Source organism: Zootoca vivipara, chromosome 1, assembly GCF_965207765.1.
Source record: "Zootoca vivipara chromosome 1, rZooViv2.hap1.1, whole genome shotgun sequence".
NCBI classification, from domain to species: Eukaryota; Metazoa; Chordata; class Lepidosauria; order Squamata; family Lacertidae; genus Zootoca; species Zootoca vivipara.
The window spans coordinates 83,738,016-83,762,747 of record NC_142582.1 but is presented as its reverse complement, the minus strand read 5'-3'; the positions used below and the strand labels follow the sequence as shown (position 1 = coordinate 83,762,747).

The 24,732-nt window shown below is 44.5% G+C and overlaps 1 protein-coding gene across 6 annotated transcripts in view; it reads right to left on the bottom strand.

Annotated features, from left to right (window-relative positions):
* TSPAN18 (tetraspanin 18) overlaps positions 1–24,104 on the bottom strand; it is a 163,674-nt gene extending 139,570 nt beyond the window's left edge. For 2 of the 6 annotated variants that reach the window (XM_035115886.3, XM_035115880.3), the window contains exon 1: positions 23,795–24,104. The gene's annotated coding sequence lies outside the window, so the exon portion shown is untranslated. The remainder of the gene's footprint in view (positions 1–23,794) is intronic. The other 4 variants (XM_088669159.1, XM_088669153.1, XM_035115894.3 and 1 more) reach the window with 3 other exon arrangements.
* Positions 24,105–24,732: the final 628 nt, after the last annotated feature.

Here is a 24,732-nt window from a genome sequence, read left to right as displayed (position 1 = left end):
CCTAGTCAGCCATTTAAGGCTTAGTATATCAGTTGGTTAGGATGTGGTGCTGATAATGCCAAGGTTGCAGGTTTGATCCCTGTATGGGACAGCTGCATATTCCTGCATTGCAGGGGGTTGGACTAGATAATCCTCAGGGCCCCTTCCAACTTTACAATTCTACGATTCTATTTTCCCTCTTACATATTGGGAAGCAGATTAAGGCTCCTGGCATGCACAGGAGTCCTTGCCCTCTCTGTGGTTACCTCTCCTTACAGCTTGCAGCTTATGGAGGTGTATGCACAATGAAATGCAGGCTGAAGGGTGTGATCTACTACACATTGCTCCTATTACCCTTCTGCTGCCCCACATGCTCCCAGAGTTGAGCTTCCTGCTTTGCAGGTACTGTAAAGCTATGAGCCCCAACCAGTTTTCAGACTGGCCACCTCAGTGGCCCTCCGATCGGAAGGTTGGCAGTTCGAATCCCCATGATGGGGTGAGCTCCCGTTGCTCAGCTCCTGCTCCTGCCAACCTAGCAGTTCGAAAGCACGTCAAAGTGCAAGTAGATAAATAGGTACTGCTCTGGTGGGAAGGTAAACGGCGTTTCCATGCGCTGCTCTGGTTTCGCCAGAAGCAGCTTAGTCATGCTGGCCACATGACCCAGAAAAACTGTCTGCGGACAAACGTTGGCTCCCTCGGCCAGTAAAGCGAGATGAGTGTCGCAACCCCAGTCATTCGTGACTGGACTTAACTGTCAGGGGTCCTTTACCTTTACCTTCTGTGCAATGCAAGCCTGTCAACGTGGCCAACAGGGGATGAGAAAAGCTGCACCATCTCTGAGAACTGGACTTCACCCAATAGAAGAGGCAAAGAGATTTGGAAGCAAGCACAAAACACATGCAGCACATCTGTGGCACAGCCAACAATGTGGCTTTCCTTAAGGGACTTTTTCATTGCAACACCTGGCTCTTTCCCTGATGTTCAAAAAAAGGCTGCACAGTTCACCTTCATCCAGTGAGCAGTGCAGATCCTGCTTGGGGGCTGAGCATCACAGTCACTTCTGGGACTTTGCTGTTGTTGTTTTTTAGCTGGCGCAGCCTGACTGCAGGAGGGTATGAAGTAATCATCAGAGTATTCAGTCACTGGCCAAGCTTCCCGCCTAGTGTGTCACTTCAATAATTTTGAAGCATTTGTAACAGTGCACAAAAATTAGAAGTCAGGCTGGGATTCATTCAGATGCCTCCTTTACCCTCTCCACATTCTATCAAGAAAGTAAGTCACCATGGATGAAGAAAAACAAATGGCCCCATAAACTGACAATTTCTAAATAAGGGGGCAGGCACTACATCACAGGTGATAGATCTTCTAAAACACTGACTCCAATGATGGGGTTCTCTTCTATGGGTAGGACACAACAGCTTCCAATCCCTACTCAGACATTTGCCTAGCTGTACTGTGCCATTTCATTACTTCCAGCCATGCTTTGATTTACGTCCAGGGGTTTATACCTAGCAACAAAGGCTGCTAATAAATTGAATCCTCTTTGAAATGCATTTAGAGAGTTATTGGATGAGCCAGAAAATTACTGTATCATCAGCTTACAATTGATGCATCTGTTTCACCACCTCCTTACTAAGCAATTCAAAGTCTAGACAGATTCTACTTTTACTACAAGTCATAATTCTGAACTGTAAAGAGAGAAAGAGAGATGCTGAGAGCCAGGAAGACAGATAAGAATAGAAAATGAACAGTTCCTTCTAAAAGATGAAGCAATACTCAAAATGTATAACCAGTTATCACAAATGTATCCCACTTTTCTTTGGGGAAACCCAGGAAAGTCAGTGGGATACATGGGGCTTCCAGGCAATCTCCTATCCAGACATGCTCCATACTTAACATCAACAATGCATAAACATCATTAGGCCTTAGAAGAAAAACATGACAACAATATGCTGCATAAGTCCAAAGGACATAAAGTGGAATAGTCCCCCTTTAAAGCAGAGAGAGAGAGAGAGAGAGAGAGAGAGAGAGAGAGAGAGAGAGAGAGAGCTCAGTGAAGCATACAGCCAGGACTGGCTTCAGGTTTCTGGGGGCCCCTAGGCACAGGGTATCAGTGAACTCTCCCTACATCAGTTATACTGACTATAGGAAGAGAGCTGGAGAGTTGCCTTTTTTTAAGGGAAATTCCCTTATGCTGAATAGGCTTCCTCGCGAGAAAAGGGAAAACTTGGCAGCTATGTGTTGCTTGAGCCAGTGAACTGAGATTTTGCAGGACTAATAACCTAAAGTTAAGAGGGTGGTTTACGGGTAGAAAACCAACCTTCAGAATTCTGCTTTTTGTCCCATGCTTGCCAGACACCTTTGCAATGTGAGCAAACGAGAGTCTGGTGTGGCAGATAACACCAGCCAATATATGCTGTTCGTTTTCACAATCTGTCAAATATTTGCAGGAGGGGTGGGTCCACAGGGCCTGTTTTTCACATACATGCTTGTTCCACAAAGTGGAGAGGGAGATAGTGGCATAAAATGAAACTTCAAAATGTGGGTTTGTGAACTATGTACTGAAATCAAGACAAGAAAAATAGAAAAAAGTGAAGACAAAAACTCTGAAAACAAAAGCAAACTATATTTTATATATACTGTACTTTGCCACAGAGAAACTGGAATTGCTATTACTTAACTCAATTACATAGCAACAGCTTGAAATACTTTGTCTTTAAAAGGACTGTTTTGTTTTAGCCCCTATAATCTGCAATTTAAAACCACCAGGCATATTTTGTTCATCGTTCCAAAAAGGGGTGTGTGGAATTTTGATCCAAGCACAGCTCAAGTAAAAGCCCAGTGTGCACAGTACAGCTTCGGGTTTATTACAAACTATATGTGAAAGAATCCATTTGAGCCAACTAAAACCTTTAGAGTTGGCCACAGCAATGGCTGCCATTTAAACCAGAGGTTGGGGTGAATGATCCCATGAATCATTAAAACAATTCAATGACTCTCAGGGTTACCCTGAGATGTAGGGTAAGGCCTCTTCAGTTAAACATACTACTTGAGCAAAACCATATATTGGAAAACAAAAAGTTAATTCTTTCCTTCCAGTCTTACATAAATTGGAGGGGGGGGTGCAGTGGAAAGAGACTACACAATTTAATTTAACCCAATAATCATAATAAATGAACAGATCTCATTTTTATCCTCCTGCTGCTGCAAAAAAGCAAGCTGCATTGTAAAATCAGAAGTCCCAAAAGAGTACAATGCTATAACCAAACTAAACTATGCCTCAACTCTTTTCCCCACATCACAAACACAAGCCTTATCCAGTTCCAAGAACTAATTTCCCACTTTCATTTTACAGACCCCTAGCCAATTTCTGTGGTCTAGACACAAACATCATCAGTTGTCAGATGAATTTTCCTGGGCTGCTTAAGTGATTCTTCTAAGCAGCAGCCGTAAAAGCAAATGAGAAGAGACAGCTTACAGGCTTGCCTTTCCTGTCCATACCTAAACATACCCCACCCTATTAGGTTCCGAAGGCACATTCTTCCTCCCCTATCAACATCGGCTGGTATAGTTCATTTCCTAAGGCCCCTTTTTCCAACCTAGTTATTGCCATTGATCTTTTTGCAGCTGCACATGCCTCGCTACTGCTTCAAGATGAACTCTCCCCTTCTCTTTGGATTCAAAACCCTGCTTAGCCTTTCATACTGAAGAAATATTGTTAAGGTGGATCTAGGCGTTGCAGAACCATATGGTGGCTGCATCTGGACAGCAAGTCAGCTGTCAATGGAGAGTGTTCAGGTAATAAAGCCAGCCTTGCTCTGTCCCAATAATTCCACATGATAATGAGTGTACAACAAGTTTGCTTGGGCCATGTGGCCAGTCACCAAAGGTAATGAGCTATCTATGTGAATTCAGCTGTTGAGCAGAGACTGAATGTGGCTGCAATGTAAGGCTATATGTGTATGTGTACATACAGGTGGTGCTGTGGGTTAAACCACAGAGCCTAGGGCTTCCTGATCAGAAGGTTGGTGGTTCGAATCCCTGCAACAGGGTGAGTTCCCGTTGCTTGGTCCCAGCTCCTGCCAACCTAGCAGTTCGAAAGCACATCAAAGTGCAAGTAGATAAATAGGTACTGCTTCAAGCGGGAAGGTAAACGGTGTTTCGATGTGCTGCTCTGGTTCGCCAGAAGCGGCTTTGTCATGCTGGCCACATGACCTGGAAGCTGTACGCCGGCTCCCTCGGCCAATAATGTGAGATGAGCACCGCAACCCCAGAGTCGGTCACGACTGGAACTTATTGTCAGGGGTACCTTTACCTTTACCTTTACCCACAGAGACACATACCATACAGTATATTTAAAGAAAAAGACTTGAAACTTTGCACTTTGACGTGCTAGGTTGGCAGGAGCAGGGACCGAGCAATGGGAGCTCACCCCGTCACGGTGATTCGAATCGCCAACCTTCTGATCGGCAAGCCCTAGGCTCTGTGGTTTAGACCACCCGCATCCCAGAATACTTAACATTGTTTAAATGCGCTGAGTACAGTATTGCTCATATAACATGATGGGAACAGACAGCATATTTTCTGGCTAGAGGTGTAGAAATTTGGTTTAGGAAGAGGACAGCTTTTGACTGTAATCATGACTGAACCTGAAGACAGTGTTGACTAATAATTATAACCTTATATATTACATGTATACTAATGTATCCTTTTCTTATAATAGCAATGTCACCCACCTGAGAGGTCCGGCAAGTTCCAGCTGAAAAAAGGGCCTGGATTTAAGACTATGATAAGAAAAATATAGGCGCTTTAAAGCGGATTGTAGCACAGTGCAATTAAGAGCTGGAGGGAGTCGGAGAAAATAAATTAGGATTTTAGCTGTGGGTGGTGGGACAATGGTTTGTATGTCAGATCTGTTCATGAACAATATGTCTACCAAACCTGTTGAGAAACAATAGACCCCTTTATCAGAGACCAGGTGTACTCAGTCCTCAGTGCTGCTCAATCACCAGATCTACCGAAAATGGTAGATCAGTTCTCTGATGCTAGTTATGTTCATTTGGTTATTAATAAATAATGAAATGTAAATGCAGTATTACTGTTCATGGAACATTCCTGCAGATGCCCACAGCTGGACCACTGAATGAAAGAACTTCTGATAATGCATGATTGATGTGAGGAAAAATACGGCTATAAGGCAGGTTGTAAAAACCAAAACAATCCCGCAACAAAACCTAGGTTAATAAAAATAAGGACTGTGAAGTAATTTAGAATAGCATTAACTAGACCAGACCAGAAATTAACCAGTATTTACCTACAGATGAAATGTTAGAAAAATGTTCTTAGAAATAAGTTATTTCTGCTGCATCCCCCGCTTTCATCCTTCCCAGTACACCATAATGTTTCCCAAACAGAAGCCTTGAAAGCTTATGATCCTTTCTTCACTACTGTGAGGAAAACATTTAATCCTCTCAGACTCAGACAAACTGATGCTTCTCAATCTCCTGAGACTACATCACTCACAACTGGAATGCCCCGTCATACAACTTGAAAGGAAAAGTATCATATTTAATTGGCAAAGCACTCACTAGTACACTTACAGCCATGATCTGCCTAGGAAAAAATTATCTAGGCTACTAACTTGGAATATTATTGGAATGATGTTTTAAATGTTCTGACTCAAGAAACAAAATTCAATATGCTAGTGCCCATTTTTAAAAAAATCATCCAAAAATGCTGTGGAACATTAATTGATTTTGATCATGTGATTTAAACAATAATTCTTCAACCAGTGGATTAACAAGTTATACCCCTTTTATAAACGTGTTTGTGGGAGGAGGTGGCGGGAGGTGAGTTTATTGGTTTGTGCAGGGGAAGGGGGAGCTGTTCTTGTTTTTATTATGTATTTTGTGTTTTTATATTGTATTTGTTGTGAACCACCTTGAGATATACGGAAGAAGGGCAGTATACCCAAACAAACAAACAAACAAATCTGCATCTCTTTCTCTTAAAAAAATGCCAACAGGCATACTCACAACCAGTTTCTGAAGCAATTCTAACCATGCTTCCTGGGCTGCAAGGCCTGATGTCATAAACACCTACACTTCAGACTCCACTGGCTTTGTAGGCATACCTACGGTGTATATAAATCCTGCCAGGCAACCCAGCTGGATAGGACAAGCTTTTATACCTAGATGAAAAGATCTCTGCCTTAGTTGTTAACTTTGTGTTGTTTTTTAAATCTATGCTCTGTTGTTCTTGTACCGTTTTTAAAATTATTTTAGCTGTTTTTAAGGATATGTCTGCAAATCACCTTGGAACACATACGTGGAAGGTGAGTCACAAATGAATAATAATAATAATAAATATAATAATAATAAATTTTATTTGTACCCTGCCCTTCCTGGCCGGAGCCAGGCTCAGAGCGGCTAACATCATATCAATAACACAGTATATATAAAAAGAGGCATCAATTAATTAAAATAGAAATTAAAATTAATTCAGACAAATTAAAATCTGGACAAATGGCAGTTATCAGGTTATGATTGAGAGCGCTTAATAAACAACAACAACAACAACTCAGATGAGAGATTGTGCTCACAGGTCTACATGACTCTGGTTTTATATTGATCAGACTTGCATACAAGGAAGAACTTTACGCCTTCATTGTGCTCTTCTCCCCCCACCCTTTCCCCCCTTTTGCTTGTTTGAAATCTGCTGGTCATGTTAGTAAGGAATTAGCAAGCAATAGTCCTTCCCACCTCCATTTGCCAGTTACCTCAGCTGCCTCAGAATAGGACCAAAAGAGAGGGATCCAGGCCATGCCCTACTAGACTCAGGATCTGCATCTTGACAATATTCTAGCCACATGGGTTCTAGTAAGAGTAATAACAGCACACAATTCCCCTGGTTCCTGTTGGTGTGTGAAAACATGCACGTTGGAATTAAAGTATATATCCTGTACTTGCTAATCTGAAATGGTCCCATGGGAGGAGCTATCACATGAAGCACTCAACATATTTTTAAGGGAAGCAATTTTTTTTTACCTTTAAAAAAGTATTTCTACACTGATTTCTTTACAAGTAAAGAAGGCTTTGCATTTAAAATAATAATAATTAAGGAACAGAGTTGGCAGCCTCCAAGCCTTCTTGTCTTCCAGGAAAGCCCAACCAAGGATGTTGTGGGGTTTTCGGGAAAGGCAAGCATCTGGACTTGTAGAAAGCATGCTCGCAAACACACCCTAGCCTCCTTGAAAGGGAAGCGAAGCACAACCTTGCACCCCACTCATGAAAATTTCACAAAGAAATTGTCTCCCCTTTGATAACTTTTGAACACAAATTATATTCTCAGTAACTGATTAAAATAAAGTGGGAGAATGTTTCAGGAGAGCACTAATAATAAGGACTCCTGCAGTAAGCAGGAGGAAGAGCCAAGCAAATGGAACATGAGAGGGATGTTCTTGGGTGAGATGAAGCATGCTGGGCAGAGCAAAAAGCATATTGAGGCACAAAAGAGCAAAACAATTAGCTTCATGAGGTTATTGGTCCATGAACCACTCCCTGTAAATAGCTGTGCCACTGAACTGTAGTGTGCTCCTTCCTTTTTTAGCTAATATACTACATTTAAGCTGTGGATCCTCATGCATCCAAAACCTGTGCTGTTCCCCGAGGCCCTATCAGCATATGCAGTTCTTACTTCTTACTTACTTCTTATGCGGGAGGCAGTGGAAGACAGGAGTGCCTGGCGTGCTCTGGTCCATGAGGTCATGAAGAGTCGGACATGACTAAATGACTAAACAACAACAACTTCTTATGTTTAAAGTTTTGGTCTGTGCTACAAGGTGATTACAGATGCCCCCAAATGTGTGCCCATCACTGCTTTCATGGCTGCTTTCACAGAGCTGCTCTGTGAGTGTGTTCTCTTGTTGTCTTTGTCACATTGTGTTCATTTAGGGTTAAAGTTGTTGAACTTTTTTTTGGCAAAGTTGTTAGTTGTTGCAAAATCCCCCCCCCCAATTGAAGTTTTTGAGCTACAGTCACATCTTGGCTCCCGAATGCCAAAAACCCAGAAGTAAGTGTTCCAGTTTTCGAATGTTTTGTGGAACTCAAATGGCTTCCGAGGCATGCTTCTCTTTTACCCCCATTGAAATTGCCAACAGCCCTTTGATTTTTGGTTTTTGGAAGTCAAACATTCTTCTGGAACGGATTACGTTCGAAAAGCGAGATTCCACTGTTTTTAAAGGAAATTCACCATAAAAATAACACTTCCGACATGGGTTGCCATCCACCTGGGTTTTCCTGAATATTTTCACCAATTTTTTGAAATACCACCTGAACACTATTTTCGACGGACAGCTTCTGGATATGTCAGTCTGGGCGTATGGCAGCCCTAGTTCATTGCTGGCTGGGCTTGCAAAATGAGAGTTTTGTTTTAATTTCCTCTGGTGGGATTTGACTCTTCCCCTTTCCCATTTTTCATTATCCTGGTAAACTATCAAAGGGGGGGTCACATGCTTTTCCCCTGTGACAGCTCAACTGCAATTGCCATTGTTGCTTAGCCTACTGTCTTCCTTTGCTCTTTCCTAACAAAAAACATTTCTCCTCAGAGGATCATTGTTCTCCAGATAGAACAGGAAGCCTTTTCCTGGATTTTACTCCAAACATGCCTTCTCCCTAGTGAGCGGCAGAGCTGGCTAAGCATCAGATTGGACTATCAGCTCTTCCTTCCCTGTGTGTCTGCTTATCAAAAGTAGGCAGTGTGTGTTTGTATTATAAGGGGATTTGAATCCCACCTGTAGGGATGACTGGAATGCATCAGTGATTGGGACAAAGGTGGGTGAAGATTGTGTCTACTGGCTGTGTTGCGTGTGTTTGGGGCATGGAGGGGATTGGATGAACTTGGAATGTATTCCTCTATTACCCTTCCATACCCCCAGTCCTTTCTATGCATAGCTCATGTCTGTGTGTCACCAATACATTCTGATGTACAATATTTTCTCCAGCTGTTGTGGATGCTGAGCTAATGTCCACCAGCGTCACTATATTCTCTGTTGTTTTCCTTTCAACTTTGCAGCTGGAAGTGCATAAGATCCCAGCTACAATATGCCAAATTAGTGGATTGCTGATATAACAGCAGGATTGTCCAGAAATGTATATCCAATTATTTTCTACATAAGTTACTCTACGCTTTCAAAAACCCACCGAATCTGTTTTATTACCAGAGCTGCGGGACAGAAGAAACATGTAAGCTTGTGCTCACATTACAGGAAATGAAGCCTCTCTGAATTCACTTCCAACTATCTTAAAAACGATGGTCTGCTACCAGGCTAATATGCCATAGTCACCCATTTCTTTTGACAATGGGAACCATCTGCAACAATTTAAGATAAGGAATCTACCTAAGAATGACATCTCAATTTTGCTTGAACATTAAAAGTGACTTTCTAAAGAGGGGCAATCCTCCAAGCTGGCTTTAGTTTAGAAACTGATTTGTAAGTCAGTACAGTGTTATTACGAGGAAAAGATCTAAGAGAAAAAGTACACTGTACTTTTAAAAACAAGAAACAAATGACCTCTAGTTTAACAAATGCTTTTAGATAACCATTTGGCATGGGCAAATTTTCTATGCTACTTAAAGCACTCCCAAAGCATATTTTCCTTGCTCCAGAATTGTTGTGCAATTGTAGCTTATGCAGAGTGATTTTAACAACACTGATATACCACTTCTCAACCTATATTCTCAAAGCAGTTTACATTAAAAATTTGTGTAATAAAATGATCAAAAACTATAAAAACTTAATAATTTGCAAGAACAAATAAGCAACACTAGTCAGCGGTTGAAGAGTCTAGCTCACTAAATTGCATAATGATGATGATGATGATGATGATAATAATAATAATAATAGAGATAAGTTTTATTCCATGCTGCAATCCAACCTCATTTTTTAATCTTTAAAATTTAGCGTCTGGAGACAGTTGCCAAATCATTAATAAAGAAACTCAAAGGAAAAAGGAAACCAGAGGCTCCCCTCTCCGCTATCCACTGCCCAATGCCGCTGGATAATTCCGCAATTTTGATGACATCTTCTCATGGAGCGTGCCTGACTTTAAAGCGAATTAAAATTAAAAATACAGTTAATAGGAGAACAGCCGCTTCTTAATGGTGGCATAGGAGGGTTTTCGCCAGGTGAAGTGCTTTTACACTCAGCACCTCCCTGCCCTCTACATTTCATGCCAGAGTGAGAGCCAGGTACTGAAACAGACTGAATGGTGAAGTCCGTTCCTCTCTTCCCTGGGAGGAATTTCCAATGATGATTTATCCTCTATCATTCTTTGATCCCTGCGATGTCGTGGGGGCTGCCTCCATTAAGGCAGATAGGAACTGGAAACCTCAAATCACACTGTTCTGGCCCTATGTAAGGTTCCTCATTAGCCTATTTTTCTTTTTGAGCCTGTTAATTCAAATGCCCCCTTCAATTCATTTCCCCTCGGGCCTCTTATGTCTAGATCATCTTCCCATTAAGCCTTCCAGCGCTCAGTGTCCCTGACTGCCTTGCTACAGTTTTCCTGTTTATAGAACATACAGCACCTCTTATCTGCAAGAGGTTTTTCAATAACATGATGACCTTTCATGTTATTCTTTTTTAAAAAATAGAAACTGTACAGTTTATCAACATTCCATTGCTGATTCCTTCACTTTACTATGGACTAAGAAGTGCACATCCCAGCAGCTAATACAGTGGTACCTCGACTTACGAACGACTCGACAACCGAATTTTTCGACTTACGAATGGGGCAAATGGCCGCACAATTACAAATTTTTCGACATCCGAACGGAAACTGCGGCAGTTTTAGATAGGGTTTTTTCGACTTACGAATTTTTAGATGGGGTTGCTTCGACTTACGAATTTTTCCGTTTCCAATGCATTCCTATGAGAAATGGCGCTTTCCGACTTACGTATTTTTCGACCTACAAAGGTGCCTTCGGAACAGATTGAATTCGTAAGTCGAGGCACCACTGTATCAAAGAACAGAAGATCCCCTGGAAATGTTATTTTAGTTTGAAGCCAGTTTTTAGCCAATAATATACACTGTAGACTCATTTAAACCCACATGAAAGGCTTGGGTGTTTTTAATGTTATGAAGCCCCATGTAGCTAAATAAGGCAAACTGCAAAAAGCTGAAGTAATTTGCTTGCTATCATAAATCCTAACACATGGCAGAGTAAAAAATACATGAAACCAAGGCTTTGACGATTTCTGCAGAATGTCCATTTTGCACTAGAATGTACATGTGGGCCCTGCAACAGAATATTGCATAGTGCTCCTGTTCAGGATTTCAGCCATGCCTTCTTCAGAGCTATACCATTCATTCCTTGTTCTGCCCATTACTGTTTTCCCCACCCCTCACTCAGCAGCATTCCATGGCTATGAACATGCTCAGTCCTCACTTGACTTTAGGTGGGTTCATCCCCATCCCCACCCCCCAGGGTGTTTTCTCTGAAGAATTTGCATACTTCTGCAAACTTTGGGATTCCCCCAAGCATGCAGAAACCTCCCTATCTTGTGTCTGTGTGCTGCCATTTTGACTAAATAAGCAGCGGCACTCATGCCTGAATATTGGAAATAAAGGCAGTGGTCTGCAGTTGACGTGGCATAATGCCCAGTTTTAAGCAGGGCTGTTTTGTTCCTATTGCCATACACAACATTTTTACAGTCCTGGTTTATCTGCAGAATTTAAAACTGTCCTCCTCACACTCACACGCCCTTATATCTTCTTACAGTTATTATGGACTTGCTTTTTATGAAAGGGTTTTGATGTATGACAGTTAAGTGCCAAAATAATTTTAGAAATGAATAGTAAAGACGCTGCACTGCCTGAATGTATCTACATAATATTCTTATTGTGGGGAATATACTAAGCTTACAGAATGGCAGCATGCCAGTTCCTGAAATGTGACTCTCTCAGGGTATCTCAGTTTAAGCTGTAACATATGTGTTCTGTGGCAAAGAACAGAAATTAAAATGTGCTATTGGCTTCGTGGCCAATGTACATACTGGTTGTCTTCCTTAGATGAAGATTATCAGCTCCGTCTTGTTATTCTTAAGTGGCTGAGGCCGTTTGGGAAAATGTACTCAGAGGCTGAGTGCTAACAGATTACCACCTATAAATTCAGCAGGATCAGTGCATGTTCAAATAGATCTAGCTGGGTTAGCTCAAGACCTCTTTGGTGCCATTAAAAAGAAAAAAAGAAAAGCTTAACACCATTCAGATAAAACATCAACTTTAAAAAGAATACAGTGGTACCTCAGTTCTCAAATGTAATCCGTTCCAGAAGACAGTTTAACTTACGAAACGTTCAAAAACCGAGGCGCAAAGGGCTGGCTGCAGGTTCAATTGGAAAAATGGAAAAACACGCAGCAGAAGCCGTCCGACTTCCAAGGAGCGTTTGAAAATGGAAGCAATTACTTCTGGTTTTTCGGCATTCGAAAACCGAAACGTTTGGCTTCTGAGATTCTCAAAAACCAAGGCACCACTGTATACCTAAACAGGAAGTTTTTACTTTCCTTTTAAAAAGATGCAGATCTTCTAAAATACATACCGGTACTTGCCTTATGAAACAGAAAATACGTTGGACTTATACAGAGTCCAGGGAGTGCTATAAAGCATGAGACTTGTTATGGTCTAGAGCAGGGGTCGGCAAACTAAGTCCCGGGGGCTGGATCAGGCCCAATTGCCTTCAGGATCCGGCCCACGGACTGTCCATGGATCAGCATGGGGATTCTGTTCGTTTGAGCTGCACTATTTTTCCCCCTGCACCATTCCATTCCCCCCCTCCCTCACACACACCATGGTGGCGCCTCCTCCCTTCCTCCTCCTGGCTTCTCCCCACCCTAACTAGAGGAGGAAGGGGGCTGGGCTGAGCTGGCTGAGCACCATTTTAAGCAGCCCCTCTCCGGAGCCAGCCCTTTCGCACTGCTCATCTTCCCTCCGCCACTGCCACCGCCCCCCACCCTGGTGCTCCTGTGGGCCAGAGAGTGGAGCGGATGAGCTCCCTCTGCCTAGTACCCATGAGAAGCAGCGGCGGCGGCAGCATTGGTGGCAGCAGTCCTTGGGAAGGTAAGCACAGTGGCTGGGGTGGGGTGGGGGTGAGGAGGACTACTTGCCCCCCTCGCCTCTTCTTCCAGCTCCCCACCCCCAGTGCCGCTTCTCTGGCTTGCCACAAGGTCTGAGGGACAGTGGAATAGCCTGAGGCTAAAAAATTTTGCTGACCCCTGGTCTAGAGTAGCCTTCCCAATTTGGTGCCCTCCAAATGACTCACTGCAATAATATGTAACCCCACCATTAGCCCGTGAGTTCAAATGTACTGTGATAGCACTGAAAAAAGTGAGTTGTGAATTGCTATACTGAGTTTAGGGAGATTCTATCCTAAAATTAGTTCAAAGAAGAAAAAAAACCTGATGGAACGACTTGGAAAACTGAAAAATCTTAAGGCTGCAGGAATCAAAGTGACTCCACAAAAGGCTCTTTATAGTTTATACAATGTAAGAATATTACAACAGATGAATTAGTATCATATAGTTGAAGGCAGTACATGCCATCTAAAAGCACAAAATGTGGCAAAACATGTGTTTGTGGTGCTGGTTGAGTGCCCAGCCAAGTATCATCTCTTTCTAGCAGACCTTGGTTTATTGTTGATCAAACTCTGGTATGTGTTTAGGGACATTGCCTGGGATATTGGGACAGATAGCCCCAGAACCGAGAAGGCTTGTATATCAGCAACAACACGCTCATGCAACTGTCCAACTCATACAATTTTGAAATGTGTACCTAGACTACTCAGGCAGCATGTGCAATGGCTTTAAGTTATGTTGTTGCCACAGCTGTTTCAAGTAATTCATAACGCTTAATTCGTAACTCTTAGTTACTGGTGACGAAGTCAACAACCTATAATTATTGCACTGTTATGCTTTATACAACTGTTGAATGTTAATGGCACAATATGCTGCTTTATGTTTTTAAGAACCTGCAAGGTCAATTAGCCCTCAGACACCATTCTTGTACATTTATGAATATTATTATTATTATTATTATTATTATTATTATTATTATTATTATTATTATTTAACCTGGTTACTTATTTGCAACTATACTGTTTTACTGAAAAGGTTTCATTTCCTTTTTTAATCTGCAGATTGTGTTAATGTGTCATGCTTAATGCCATGCCATCCAGCAGGTATTTTATTTTTATGGCTTTGTTGGGGTGCATTTACCCCCTAAACTGGACTGATATATTTTTCTATTGATCAGTTTTTCTTCTGATGGATAGTTAAACCTCTAATTGCAATCCTTTCTATGGAGGAGAACCAGCAGTGCTCTGTCAACCATGACTGTCCAATGTGGCTCTGCCAGTTTTCCTACAACAAGTTGAGAGAAGGCAGGACTAGAGAAAATTAAATAAAATAGACAAATCTGATTATTTATTCTGAAGTAAAATAGATATTCTTGGTAGAGAGATCTTTATTTGATAGAAATCTGTTAGCTATTTATCAGCTTAAACTCATTATCTGCACATATGGTCTTCGAACTGTGTGTGTACGTGTTTTTAAATTGGGCAAGTATTTGCTGGTGAAATGTCATCCATCCAAGTGCCAGTAACTGGGAGGAGAGGAAGGGCGGGTAGAGCATGTTCTTTTATCATACCAAGTGAAGTACTACCACAATGAAAGCCATACTAGGTTTAACCATTAAAGAACCCAATACCACACAACAAGGCAATGTGAATGCTTAAATATTAAGCTGATGAGAGAAGGAAAGGAAGACATTCATTGATAGAAATAACCATACAAAGTGCTATTTCATTTTTTCATCCTGTTGTTCCAGCAGGGGACTTACAGCAGATAACTTACACACATGGGAATTGCTTTTGGCTCTACATGCGCATTTACATGCATAGTGTGCAAACTGCAAACACAGAGATCTTATATGCAGCCACAATCATATCCTAAAATGAACTCAAATCTACAAAGTTCCAAAACCTCACCACAGTTACAATTCATGCATAAATAATGTAAATAGTCAGCTTTTAACAGGCATGGAGAGGTGCAAGTTTCACATCCACAATACCCGATAAAATCATCTCAAGAATGATCAAAACACAGATACTGCATAGCTTACTGATGTAGTTAAAAGCACAGAGTGACTTCAGTTCCCACATATCCACTATACATCCTGGAAAAAACATGGACACACTTGGTAAGTTGATCCAAGCTAATTTTGGCAGGACTAAGGACCCAGAAGCTTTCTAAGGAATAGGATGATGGAAAACCAGACAGCCCGTTTTTTCTGATGCATGAAAAACTGTAAATTGGCAGACCTGAATGGCAGAACTAAGCTACAAAAATACATAACCCAACTATCATCATCTGTTTACTAGGACCAGTTCCATGGAATAACCCTATTTTAAATCCTTCTCGGCTATCTAGGTAAAGATAAAGGGACCCCTGACAATGAAGTCCAGTCGCGAATGACTCTGGGGTTGTGGCGCTCATCTCGCTTTAAAGGCCGAGGGAGCCGGCGTTTGTCTGCTTCCGCAGACAGTTTTTCTGGGTCAGCACACATGACTCAGCTATCTACTCACCTCCTATAGTAGTTGAGCAAGGGGGGGGGGGACACCTTATCGATCTAATACAATTACAATTCAGCAGGGAAGACTAAACAGAAGGTTTGTTGCAGGATGTTAAAATGTAACAATCCAAACTGTCTAATCAAGTAGCCCAAAAGAAAACAAGTGAACTAAAATAACAGAGGCAGGTGTTACTCTTGTTTTCAGCTGCTTCACTCCTTTCCATTCATACGGTACCTTTTCAGATGCTTAAAATAGAGGTAAAGCAAAGTGTATTAAATCATGTTTTCAATTAAACATATACAGATACAGAACTTGGCAGGAAGTTTAGGACTGATCAGCAGTTTCATAAGCATGCCTCAATTATTCCCCCCTCCAATCTCTTCTCCCTAACCCAAAAATTGTAACACTAAGCAACAAGCCAAACATGATATCATCCTGGGATAAAGACGTCGTAAGAGAGGCAGAGAAAAACAGGAGGCTCTTAGAACCAGCCCTTGTATGCTCTTTATAAGTTACTGTATTTTTCCATGTATAAGACGAATTTTTTGACCCAAAAATGAGGTTCAAATTTTAGGCTTGTCTTATACACTGGTAGTGCTGAGGGGGGATCCCCCCCCAACAATCAAGCGACCATTTGCCGCTTAAAAACTCAGGCTCACGCTTCGTTCTGGCAGGTGAGCGATTTCCAGCATTCGCAGCTTGCTTTTTGTGGGGGGGGGATCCCAAAAATCACTCACCCGCCAGAACGTCGGCAGGCTGCTGCAGGTTTCCAGCAGGAGCTCTGCCTCCAGGGAAGCGGCTACCTGCAGCAGCCCGCCAGGGCAGAGTGCATGGCCGCTCTAGCCGGAGCATGGCCATGGAGGGGCTGCGCCAGCTTCCCACGGCTGGCAGCCCAACTGGCCGCCGGATCCCGGCGAAGGGAGGCGGCTGATCAGGCCTGGCGAGAGAATGCAAAACAGCCAGCCACCACCTTGCCAGACACCCTCCTCCTTAAAGGGACAGCACCCCGCCTGTCCTGGGCAGGGCAAAGGAGCCTGCTTACTGCTGTTGTGCCGTTCAGGCTTGTGCCTTCCTCCCAAACTTTGGCCTCTCTGCAAGGAGCGCATGAAAATCGCTTGGGGTCTCTGTCAGGGGACGCGGGGAACCAGTCAATCAATCTTCCCCCACCACAACCTTTTGGTTCCGCTTGTGTCGCAGAAACCACCTATCAGCTCCCCGATCGCCACCAGCATGATTAATGGCGGCGATCAGGTAGCTGCAGCATGAGCATTCTGGCAGGTGAGTGATTTTCGGCATTCCCCCCAAATAATCCTCCCCAAAAGCTCAATCTCCCTATTTTCTAAATTTTGAGGCCCCCAAAATAGGCGTCTTATACAAGGGGGCGTCTTATAGACGGGAATATACAGTACGGTGTATTTTACTCGTGGCATTTTAAAATACAATCATGACAAAAATGAGTGGGACATAGGAGGTCTTCAGCTGCCATATTTGATTTTAACTGAAATATTTTAATTCTCTCCCAATGACCTTTCTCCAGATTATTTTGGTGCCCCCCCCAATCTTTAATTGTTGTGAGCTATGTTCTGTTTAAGATCCTTCCCTCAAATGCGGTGATATACTTATGCCATGCTTTACAGAGAATTGTCACTCCAAACATGGCATGATGATATGACTCATGAGGTTTGAATGCCTCACCTGAAATTTAGGAATATCATACGTCACTGCATCAGTCGATATATGGAATGCTATTGGCTGCATACGGTAGAGCCAAGTGACCTTGTAACAAACCGAAGACTCTTACTACCCTGCTACTTTGCAGGAGCCTCTTCTTCTGCCCACAGCCACCCTCTAAACAATCCCCCAAGCAAATTGACGTATAGCCACTGCATATGAGTGTGTGCGAATATACCAAGAGATGTTTCCTCCTGTCTGTTCTAGTTCTTTCATTGTGTATCACTTTATATCAACTGAAGGGGCTCATGCAAGTGGAGGACTGGTGCCCACTGGGGTTGGTGGAATGAAGCTAATGGCAGGAAAACTCATTGGTAATAAAAGGCAGATCAAGAAACTGGATGCATTTCCCATTCACACAGCTCTGGCTCTAAGTGACAGCAGTAGAGCCCTGTTCTTTATCCACTTCTTGGGTCTTTCATTATATCTGTTGGAAATGCCAAAAATCATTTGACAATAAATTATTCCCCCTCAAGTGGAAAATATAGGCAAGAACATTCAGCCCGGGCTTGAATTTTCTGAGAACTGGAGACATTCCACCAAAATCGAAAGTTTAAAGTGCAACATCTTAGAAAATCAGGATTTCTCCTCGCCCTCACCCATTTCATTTCTGTTAAATAGCTGTTCCATTTTATAGTAATTGTGCTGTTCAGTACAAATCACCCATTTCATTTCTATTAAATAGCTTTTCTATTTTAAAGTAATTCTGTTGTATAGTACGTCAGCAATGTACAACATAAACAGCACTTTAGCTGCAATAAATACTAAAATATTAACTGCCTTCTAGGGACCATCAAAATTTTGAATAATCATCAAGGACGCACAAGCACTCTGAGGAAATCCAAGGAGAAAGTAGATCTCTACAGCAAAATGTACAGTTTCCAGCAGAAAGATTTGAAAGTTCTTATTTACAGCAATGCAAGTTTGCTTTCATCCTTAGGGACACAATCCAATCCCTCCACTTTGCACTGGACTGGGGTGTGTGTAGCAGGGTTGGACTGAGCTGTGGTGTTTCTCTACCCCAGGGGTGTCAAACTCAAATTCATCGGGGGCCGCATCAGAATTTTTGGTCACCCTCAAAGGGCCGATTGTATCTGTAGGAAAAATACCCTTTAAAAGAGGTATCAGGGGGGGGGGTCAGGGGGGAGGAGGGGGGAGGACAAACCCAGCTTTAAAATGGACCACCTTTGACTCTCAATGCCCATGGGGTCTACTGGTGGCAGAAGTGGACTTGTGGGGGGGGAGGGAAGAAGGATGGAGTATATATATTATGTTTTGTTCTGTTTTGTCTATATTAAAATCAATAAAAATTATTTTTTTAAAAAAGACTTTAAAGGCATGCACAGCAACATTACCTTTTTGTGCAGGGAGTGCGGGTGGGTGGCGGCGAGGCGGCAGGTTAGTGGTAGTGGCGGGGGCCTGATCCGGCCATAGGCCGAGTGGGGGAGGCGGCGATCTGGTGGGAGGCCGGCTAGTGGCGGCGGCGGGAAGCCGCTAGCGACGGAGGCAGGGCCCGATCCGGCCATAGCTCGAGTGCCAGAGGCTGCGGGAGGCCGCTAGCGGTGGAGGCAGGGCCCGATCCGGCCGTAGGCCGAGCGATGGAGGTGGCGGGAGGCTGCCTGTGCTGGAGGCGGGGCCCGATCTGGCCGTAGGCCGAGCTCTGGAGGCGGTGGGAGGCCGCTAGCTCTGGAGGCGGGGCCCGATCCGGCCGTAGGCCGAGTGATGGAGGTGGCGGGAGGCCGCTAGCGGCGGAGGCAGGGCCCGATCTGGCCGTAGCCAGAGTGCCAGAGGCGGCGGGAGGCCGCTAGCGGCGGAGGCAGGGCTCGATCTGGCCGTAGGCCGGGTGCTGGAGGCGACGGGAGGCCGCTAGCGCTGGAGGAGGGGCCCGATCCGGCCATAGGCCGAGCGCTGGAGGCGGCGAGAGGCCGCTAGCACTGGAGGAGGGGCCCGATCCGGCCATGGGCCAAGCGCTGAAGGAGGCAGTAGGCCGCTAGCGGAGGCGGCGGGGCCCGATCCGGCCGTGGGCCGAGCGCTAGTGGCGGCAGCGGGGGTGAAGGCTGGTGGCCACGCGGGCCACATGACGAGGTCTGGCGGGCCGGATTAGGCCCGCGGACCTTGGGTTTGACACCCGTGCTCTACCCAGCCCTATTGCCCTCTGTTGACATCAAGCTCCCCCTTCTGCCCACCAAAGAGGAGGGAGAAAGTGATGTTGTCAGCCGCTCTCCACAGGTAGCAACCAGCAATAAGCCCTGAAAAAATGATGTGGAGAGGGGCCGAGCTGCCCTAGGATCTGTCAGACCATCATGTGACTACCTTGGGACCAATTAGGACCTGATTATTGCAACAACTCTATATGAATGAGCTGTGGGCTTTTATGCTCCTCTGCCCTCTGCTCATTTGCACACGTAAGGAAGATCAGTAGCTTTTACCAGAGTTTTGCATAACATCTAAAAAAAATGGGGGGGGCCACTGTGGTTTCTTTAAAGCAGGGGTGGAAAACCTGCAGCTCAAGAACCACAGGTGGTCCTTGTGCGAACTTCATGGGAGGGAGAAAACGAGAATGGGAGGAGAAAACCAGGAAGGACGGAAGCCATGATGCACAGAGCAATGGAAGGTGTGGGGGAAAGCCCCCAGCAAGTGATGAGTTCGGGACTCTAATAAGAGTGAACTGTCCTTCCCCTGGCAGGCAGCTGGATGAGGAAGGAAGAAGGGAGGGAGGGAAAAGAAAGGGAGAGAGGGGACGGTGGGTGGCCTTGCCATTTTTAGTTCTGGCCCCACTTGCCACTGGCCCCTGACAGATTATACCCAAGGAAATGCAATCTGTGAAAGAAAGAAAAATGAATGATTCGCCCACTCCTAGATTATAAAGTATACATTAAATTATAGTTAGCAAGAATGATCAAACCAAGATCAAACCATAGCTTCATGCTTGTTCTCACTAATTAGAATTTCCAAAAAAAAAAATCACAATTCTCCACATCTGGAATTTACACATAACTGTAGTTCCTTTAGAATTAGAAAAGGAAACTTACAGTCTCCTCTGATGAACAAAAGAGAGGTGGGGGACAGTGTAAAAGCCCAGTGTTTGCCAAAGCTCATTTATAGTGGGAACCCATGATTTCCCATTTTGTCTGGACTGGGCAGCTGCAAACCAGATGTGAAATCCTATTTTTACATAGGTTTCCAAACTAAAGGCTGATCGCCGAAGAATTGATGCTTTTGAATTATGGTGCTGGAGGAGACTCTTGAGAGTCCCATGGACTGCGAGAAGATCAAACCTATCTATTCTGAAGGAAATCAGCCCTGAGTGCTTTGATGGTGTTTCCTGCTCGGCAGGGGGTTGGACTGGATGGCCCTTGTGGTCTCTTCCAACTCTACGATTCTATGATTCTATTCTATGCTCACTGGAAGGACAGATCGTGAAGCTGAGGCTCCAATACTTTGGCCACCTCATGAGAAGAGAAGACTCCCTGAAAAAGACCCTGATGTTGGGAAAGATTGAGGGCACAAGGAGAAGGGGACGACAGAGGACGAGATGGTTGGACAGTGTTCTCGAAGCTACGAACATGAGTTTGGCAAACTGCGGGAGGCAGTAGAAGACAGGAGTGCCTGGCGTGCTATGGTCCATGGGGTCACGAAGAGTCGGACACGACTAAACGACTAAACAACAACAACAGTTAAGGATTACCGGTACATCTGCATCAAGCAAACCATAGTGAAGAAAGTTTTTCTCTCTCCAGCTTCTCTGCTTGCAAGGTGTGTAGTAGATTTCTCCCTATATGTCCCTGCTGGGGAATGGTTAAGCTCTGCCTGCAAAACCATAGTTTCATCTGTAGTTGTATCAACATCAACTATAGTTAGCATTAATCATTATTAAGTGTTGTGTGTGCACAGGGTTGATAAGATTATAAATATCCAGGAAGGCATTTAAAAGTCATCCAAGTCTGTATCAATGACCATTCATTTCAAAGCCATTTGCCAGATGATGAAACATGTTCAGTCTAGCAAGAAAATAATGTATTATAAAGCAGAATCACATATTTATACGTTTCCATGAGTTGTCAAGTGAGAAATACCATCAGATGGCAAAGTACCCTAGAACTGACAACCTCCCAGAGAGATGTCAGTCCAACATAGCTTTTAAAAATCTCTAAGGATGGAAAATGAACATCTTCCCAAAGTACAATATTTCAATAATTCTGCAGCCATTTCCTAGTAGCAGGTAACAGGGATGCCCTTCCTGGACTGTACCACTTTGGACTAATTGAAAGATTCAAAGGTGTCAGTACGCTCCTATTTTAATTTTAAACAATTTTCCTCATACATGGGAAGCTACTCCACAAGGGCGAAAACTAGACTAACTTCCTTTTCTCCAGCATACTAACCTTGGCATGTGTACGGTCTCTTTTTCATATATGGGATCATTCAAATTTATAGACACCTGCAGCCTGAAGTGGTTCAGCCAAGCCTGTTTCTTCATGTTTGAATAAGCTCTCAGGCAAGATATAGAATACACCCCCCCAAGTAAGAAACTGCTCCACTGCCCAACAAATCTTATAACGAATTTTTCCAGATGTTTAACCTTTGCCTGTTCCCCTAACCTCAGTGGCAGGTGCCAAGAATAATAGTACATTGTTTCAGAATATTGCGATATCATGACAAATGCAATGAGATACAGTAGAATCAGAACAGATTCCAAGAGTTAAAAGGAGAACAATCAATATGCTAAAAGAAAGAGGAAATGTTTTGAGAACTACAGCTGATAATAAAAATTCCAGCTTTAAACAAATGTATCGCACTAGAATAACATTTTACTAAAATAAGGCAGTGTCAGCTGGATACTTTGCTAAAACAATGCTTTGGTTGCTGCACAGATCAGTGTTTTTTTTAGTTATTTCTTGCATATTATCAAAAGATAAACAACACATTTGGTACATGACTTGTATCAGATATTTAGGCAACTGAGCCGCCTGGATCATTGGAAATTTCCCAAGTTACAGTGTGCCCAGAACTAAGAGTAGGAATATTTATTAACAAAAGGTTCAAAATCCTCCTGGTAAATCTATAAGAAAACTCTGTATACAGCTACTTCTCTTGCAAAATAACAAAGCAATGCAAAGTGAGAGGATTAAAGGAGACAACCCACTAAACTGATCTTTGATGATAACACTAAGTTAAGCACAGATATGAATTTGAGACAGGCGATCACCCACTGAGATAGTCGTCTTGAGGAAATGTTTTACTATGATCTGCAAGTTTAGTTTGGCTTGGATTACCTAAAACCTTTCAGCACATCTTTTCTGTTATCATCAAACACAGGCAAAGGACGCTAACTGGAAAGAAGGCACGTACACTTGAGTTGGGGGTGGGGAGAGAGAGAGAGAGAGAGACCCAGCATGGTCCAGTAATTCAACACCTCCTAAAGCTTCCCTTCTATGCAAAAGGACAAGAAATAGAGCATTATGTTGCTTCCCCCCACCCCCAACACTCACTGTCTGGGAAGGACAGTAGCACATTCCTCACCTTCCCACCTAGCACAGGTTGAAAACATCCTCCTCATTTTGTTGGGATGGATGAGATGGAACGAACTGTACAGCCTGCTCCACCCCTTCTTTAAAAATAAATAAACAACAGGACTAAAGAAGGTACAAGGAAGACCAGCATGAGTTCAAGATGGATGAACACCCTCATGATGGACATGAGCAAAAAAGAAGAAGGGAGCACTGAAAGGAGCAGAAGCCCCAAAGCAGGACTTAGGAGGGCACAGCACCAAACTTCACATCTGGGGAAGTTTTGCAAGAGATGCGAGTCATCCAGGGACACTGAAGGGAACTGAATCAAGGAAGCAGCCCTTGAGGGAGAGCAGCAGTGCAGGGCATTTGAAGGGGGAAGAGTGTAACTCAAGGGAGGCCAAGTCAGGGGAAAGCACCCCATTATTTAGAGGGTGCCCAAAGCCTCAGAGCCAGGACTACAGCACCCCCAGTACTAACATGACCAGAATGCTATGGTCCACTGGCGAAGGGGGATCCTGTGTAGATGTGTCTGTGTGTGTGGAATTGAAGATGTTTAATGAAGAGCCAAAACCCTGAGTGAGTGAGTGAGTGAGTGAGTGAGTGAGTGAGTGAGTGAGTGAGTGAGTGAGACTGACTAGCTGAGACGAACAGTAGCACCCAAAACACCATTTGGCGGTGAGCAATAAAGCTACCGGAACTCTATGGGCATTTAAATGAGGGCTTCTTCAACCCCCTGGGGGGTGCTGTAAGACCCAGAGCCGGAGAGGAGGCTGAATGGCGGGGCAGCAGCAGCTGAGGCAAAACCGGCCCTGCAGCCGTGTAGAGGCTTCCCAAGGGGGCGCTTTCGGGACGCGGGTTGGGGTGGGGAGGGGAGTCGAGTCGCGGACGCCGCCACGCGGAGCCGAGGCGCTCGAGGCGGGGCCAAGCGGGAGTCCCGGGCTTACCCTCGGAGCAGCGGGAGGCAGCCCAGCCGCGCTGGCTCGCCTTCCTCCGCGTCGGCAGCTTCTTCAGAGCAGCTGTGGTAACTTTCCGAGGAGCCGAGAGGCCGGCGGCGGCGGCAGCAGCAGCGCCTCTTCTCAGGCGGCGCCCAAGTTGCAGCCCGAGCTTCCCCGGCGCTCGAGGTGGCGCGAGGCTGTGCGGCTAGTTCCGACGCTGCAGCCGCCGCTCGACGTTCCCTCGCTGCGTGTGCAGAGATCCCTTTGCCCGCAGCAGCCGGGAGAGCTGGAGTCGCCAGCTCCAGCCAGCCGCGGCTCCACCTCCCAGCCCATGCCCCCTCCCTATCTCCCCCCTCCCCTGCCGCCATCCCTTTCCCTCCCAGCCGCCGTGCCTTCCCTTCCTCGCGCTGCATTGTTCCCTCGCTGTGCAGAGGAGCAGGCGCGTCTCTCGGCTCTTCGGTCACACACGCGCCTTCTGCCCTGGGTTCTTGCATATCCTCGGACCCCTTTGGTTTGGTTTGGCTTTGCCCTGCAACCAGTTGCTTGACCTCCTGGAGAGCTTGATGAAGTTCCCTGCTCTTGACTTCGGCTGCCTCCTGCCCTCGGAAAACTTTTAGCTCTCCTTCCAGATCTATGAAGTGGCAGTTGGGAAAAGAGGGAATTGGAAACACCGAGCGGGGGCCGGGGGGCACCTTGCATATTGTTGGGGGTACACTGTAGTATCCCAGAGGACGCTTTAGAGGTTCCTCAACACCTACCCACAAAAAAGCCATTTGGGCACCTCCAGGTGTACTTTTTATGTATAGCTCATTCATGATTGTGCTCATGCTGGTTGTTGGCACCCGTCTGTCTTGGGTGAAGTCAAACTGATGGGGAGTTATAGTGGCTATAGAGTCTGATGGGGTGAGACATGTTTTGTTGCAGTTGGGCAGATGAAGGCAGATGAA